Genomic DNA, 5,857 nt, shown 5'->3' on the forward strand with positions numbered 1-5,857 from the left:
GCTGAAACACTAAAGCAGTTTAATGTCGCTGCTAAAGCACTTGAGCAGCTAATAGATGCTACAGACGTGATGAGATCTTAGTACTGTATGTGCTTCCCTCTTGATCCAGTGGTTTGACAGTGTCTCCTCCACTTGGAAGCTCAAACAGCGCTTAAGCTATGCTGGAAAACATCCACATCAAACAACCACACCTGTAACTTTAGGACTATTAAATGTGTTTTTCTGATCTGTGTCACTGTAACTTCATGCCAAAGTGCACTCCACATCTATCATAGCTGCGTCTAGTTGCACTAACACGTCCCATGACTAGGTAAAGAAAATACAGCAGGATCTTTGAGACAGGAAAACAACATTTACAGTCCATTTTCTCCTTTGATTTACTTAAGAACTATTTTATTATTTTATGGAAAAACATGCACATTTGTTTTCTTACTGAGAATACAGTGGGAAGACTGACAGCCCACTCATGTTTATCCATTTTCTATATCTCCTGAACCAGGGAGGCTGTTATAACCATGCAGACCCATGTCTATGCAGTAAATATTTATCAACTTTGAAACTAGTTAATTTAGTTTAGTATACATACCATGGCTACATCTGCACACAGACTGAACAAATATTGTTTTGAAAAAGTTTTCCATAACAACAGCATCATTTCAAGAAATGGGTTCATCCTCACAAAACCACTGAAAACACTATATGCCAGGCCATAAGTGCCACGGAAATACACCAAAAACAGAAAATTCCCTTCTTAATCCCTTCCCTATCATTTTCCCCTAAATCTAACCATCTTGTCCTCCCTTCAATTTTCTACCTCCTCTTATCCCCATACCCAGTATTTTACCCTAACTCTAACCAATCCCACCGCCTACAATTTTTCGTTTTCTCTTACCTAACCACTTTCCGTTCTCCCTCTGACCCCCCCTACCCATGTTTTTTCTCTAAACCTAACAACTCATTCCCCTAGAAAATCTTCTCCTTGTTCCTCTAAACCATCTTTTTTTACTTTTCTAACCCCTGACCCAATACTCTTATTCTAACCCTAACCACTCCCTTGGACCACACAATTCAACGCACTTACATCCCACCACCGAAAACAGAGAAAACAAACACGACTACTCTTTATGTTATGTAGAATTTTATTCTACACTTCGTCCTGATCGGTTTACAGTTTCTCTACTTGAGCCTCCCCCATGTATTGACCTCACCGTCGTCATTGGGTGTAATCTCCCCACACCTAACTCTATCTGCTGGATGGGTTTGTGCATGCTAGTTAAGGGGGAGGTGGAGATGTGGTGTCAGTTCAGAAAAGCTGAGTATTGGTTGTAAACAGGGAAATAAAACACCTTTTTCTGATTTATTCACTCTGGGATCTGGTTTAAAAATGTATTATTTTAAGGTTCCATGTGGATGAAACATCCAACAATAAAAATCCTTAGCAGATACACCTAAATTCATCTTTGTGTGGACACGCTCTAATCCCAGCCATAGTCCAAAACTTCTAAAGCTAATTATCCGACATACTTGTTAAGCTACTGTTTAGTCTAGTTTATTATGGATCCCAATTAGTCCTTACAAAAGTAAAGACTACTCTTAATGGGGTCCAGATCTTTTTAAAGCATAAAAATAAAAAATAATGCAAATTATTCAAACATAACATTTAAACAAATATAGCTAAATACAAAAAAATAAAATAAAATAAAAAACAGCGATACTAATGGAAGAAGTTCAATAATGTATTTTTAATGTACCATGTGTCTATTCTAATATGAAATCATCACTCTTTATGTATCTCACATAAATTAGGTTACTAGAGAATATTGCAGCATTGACAATAACTAACTTGTAGACAAATAAAAGCCTTTTCAAATTCTTTTTTCTAAATCTCAGTTTATTCTCTGTCTTGGTCATATGCAAGCATATGTGAGCACATTTCCAAAATGTCACAGCTCTTTATATTACAGTTCTCTGAAGTGGTAGAGTAAAATGACTACTCAAGGCAAATCTTCTTGCATAGTCATGTCTAGCATTAGTTGGTTCTAACAGTAACAGCAATTCTTTGGTTTTTGAACATGGTAAATATTACAGAGAAATGTCACCAGACTGTAGGCCACTCTGATCAACTGTCAACCAAGACAACATTCCAGGATTAGGAGTCAAAGTTGATTGGTAATAAAGTGAAAGGCAGAAACAGAAACATGTGATGCTAGTCAGAGGGTTCACCAGGTGTAGGTTAAGTAATCCATGGGTACCTAGATACTGCATATGTGCCCTCAATTGGACAGAAAAAGCCAGATAAAGGTAAAGAAACTACTTAGTCAAAGGCTAACTATTTAAGATATCACAGGTTACAAATACAATTGCAGTTGTGGCTTGTTAATTCTTCTGCTTTTTTCTGCATCTTCTGCTAAACTCTTCTGCTACAGGCAGACTTGGCCTCACATCACTTTGAACACTTAGCACAGGAGCACCACAAAGGTGCGTGCTAAGCCCAGCTGTATACTCCTTATATAACTGTGACTGCACACCCACTCACCCCACGACACAATCATCAAGTTCACAGGTGTGATGGGTCTCATTGCAGATCTCAATGTAAGACTGTCTACAGGGATGAAATCTGCGAACTAACTGGATAGGGTGCAGAAAATAAACTGCCCTTAATCATAAAAAAGACAAAGAATCTCATCCTGGACTTCAGGCAAAAACAGAATATGTGCCTGCCACTAAGGACCGGAAACTAGAAGGTGGAACAGGCGACCAGCTTCAGTTTTCTCAGGACCCACATCAACATCAACCTACACTGGAGCATAAACACCATTGCTGCAGTGAAGAAGGCCAAAGAAAGACTTCACTTCCTCAGGATACTGAGGAAAAACCACATCTCTGCCAGTTTGCTGAAGACTGTTATATCCCTGCTCATAGAGAACATTCTGACCTACATCTTGGCATGGTTTGGAAACTGTTCAGAGGCAGACAGGGTGGCTCTACAAATTAAATAAAAATAAAGAATTTCTACTCTGTATCATTGTTAATGTTATTATTAATACCATGATATTCAAGAAGTCGGAGACGTAGGAGAGAAGTAATAGTAATTTACAATTATAAGATCCTAATGTAGCTAACAAGCACCCTGAAGAGTGATGGCTGCAAAAATGATTGTTTAACGTCAGTTTTTTTACTTTAACCAGGTACTATTCAGTCGGAGCAGGTTGGGAATGTAGGAGCTCTTCCATAGAGTGTCTGGAATGTCACTTTTTCTCCATAAACAAAATAATCCTGAAGTTATCTGCACCATCTGGAGGATAGCCCCATGACTTTCCCATGTGCCTGGCAGGAAGGCTGGATGAACAGAGCTTATCCTCCACCGAATCCCAAGAGGAAGAGAGTACCTTCCTCAAATACTGTATAATGCTCCACTGATCTGTCAGGAGTTTTCCGTGTTGAAATCTCAGCAGTGATTTCCAATCATGGTGATCAAATACTAATGCAGTTGTCAGGAAGAACAGGGAAAATGGTCAGCTAGGTTAGCTAGTTTAAAAAAAAGAAACTACTTGATTTAGCATGCTTAAGAAGTGTGTTTTTGTTTTTTTGTTTTTTTGTTTTTTTTTTAAGAGAGATAAGAATGCTCAAAAAGTTGAAACAGAAGGGCTAAAACATATAGTTTATAGATGGATAAAACTTATAAAGGCTCCATGATAATCATAAGCAAAATATTTAATGACTAAAGGTTAAGTGGATAAAACTATTGTAAAATACAATTGTTAAAAAAAGAAAAGGTTAAGGGTGTGTTATTGTTTGTCTTTGTTGTGTTGTGGTTTTTGTAAGGTAACCTTGAGAGTTTTGAGAGTGCATATAAATCAAATTTATTACTTAAACTAAAAGCTAAGAGGTGAATTAACTTAATGGCTAATTAGCTAGCAAAGCTAGCTTAAAGACAACACGGTTATAGGGAGAAATAATGGTTAAATGCTAGTAGCTTCATGTTCAGCAAAAACTAAACAGTAACATACAAAATAATAAAGTCAAATGTTTAAAGAAATTATTAAAGTGGCATATGGGAAATATGTAAACACTGGTGTTCAGACGTAATCAAATAACCTTATCAACATTAGCCTAAATCAGTACTGTGGAAGATGTCCTGTCTTGTTTTTATTACTCAAAAGTTGCACCCATCTGTAGGCCTGCTAAACTACGGATCAGTTGCCCTAACATTTCACATCATAAAAGTCCTTAAGAGACTTTTATTGGCTCACGTCAATCAGCAGGTGAACACCAGGACCCATTACAGTTTGCTGCAGATAGCCCGCTCTCGGTCGATAGGGCTGGGCGATACTGCAAATTTTGGTATCAATGTGATATCAAGTAAATAAAGGGCAAGTATTGCAGATATTGATACTATGTGCTTGAAATTTCAAAATCATTTAATGATTCTATCTTTTATTATTATTTTTATTATTATATTCAAACACAATATAAAGACTTGTGTCAAATAAAACAGTTTTATTAGCAAACTGACTGGCAGAACTAAAAAACTTAAATTTAAGGTTTTTTTATTTAACAATATAAAATAGCATCAACAATTAAACAAAATAATAAAATAACTCTTATTTCCTTTTATCACACACAACAGTTGGAGAAAAAAAAGTCAACAGAGTAAATAACATAAATAAAAGCAAAATCTTCTATTGATTGGCTCTCATTCACATTCTTTGGCTTTTTGCACCCAAAGCACTCTGTAAGAAAAATATCATCAATCTCATCACGCTAATATCGATCGATACGATACTCGCCTTGGTATCGATAATATTGATTTTTGGATCAGTTCGCCCAGCCCTACTGGACAAATCAGGCAACACTTCGAGGATCATGGTCTTTGATTCATCATGTGCTGTTATGTGAGAAACTCCATAAATTCCACGTTTATTCCTCTATACCACCTGGATTTAGGACTACCTAGTAAACAGACCAGTTTATGAGACTCAAGGTTGTGTGTCTGAGGTGGTGGTCAGCAACACAGAAGCACCACAAGGGACTGTACTCTCACTATTTCTCTTCAGTCCAAAACTTCCATTACAACTCTGAGTCCTGTCACCTGTAAAAAATACTCTAATTACTCTGCAGTTGTGGGGTGTATCAGCGATGGACAAGAAGCTACGTAAAGAGAACTGATCAATATATGAGATGGTATGGAAACATCATCTCATCTTAAACAGAAACAAAACAAAAGAGAGGACTGTTGACTTCAAGAAGAACAGGAGTAAACAAATCATGTGGTCAAAAGGTACTAATAGGGTAGTCTGAGAACCACTACTCTACATTATGAATGCCAACTAGTGAAGAGTGCAAACGCTTCATTCAGTACATTATCTAATAACTCTTTATTGTGCCTGATGGCCTCATTTTCAAACATCTCATATGGCAGTACACTACCAGCCAGACTACATTTTTATTCAGGGCACAAACAGGATGAGCAATCCTCTTGAAAAATTCCACACTGGCGAACAGGTCACATTGGTATGATGTAAAAAGGAAGACTTTATTTTGTTAATGTGTCCTCTCTGTATTGGCTAATTGAGCCTAATATGCAATCAAGAGTTTCTCCATGAGCTGTTTCTCTCTGATTTCCAATGTGATGCTCTACCTGTAATTACAGAAAATAATAGCCCCTCAATTGCCATCACGCTGTTCAGACCAGGGTCATCATGGTTAAGACTTGATAATGGTCTTTTGTTAATGCAGGGCAGGTAGTGCATAAGAAGATAGCTAAATTAAATGTTATTTTTATTAGATGCTGAGAGGCACATTAGTCACTCAATGAGTCTTTATATATATAAAAAAAACACAAAGTAACAAGTTA

Source organism: Melanotaenia boesemani, chromosome 6, assembly GCF_017639745.1.
Source record: "Melanotaenia boesemani isolate fMelBoe1 chromosome 6, fMelBoe1.pri, whole genome shotgun sequence".
Classification (NCBI taxonomy): Eukaryota; Metazoa; Chordata; class Actinopteri; order Atheriniformes; family Melanotaeniidae; genus Melanotaenia; species Melanotaenia boesemani.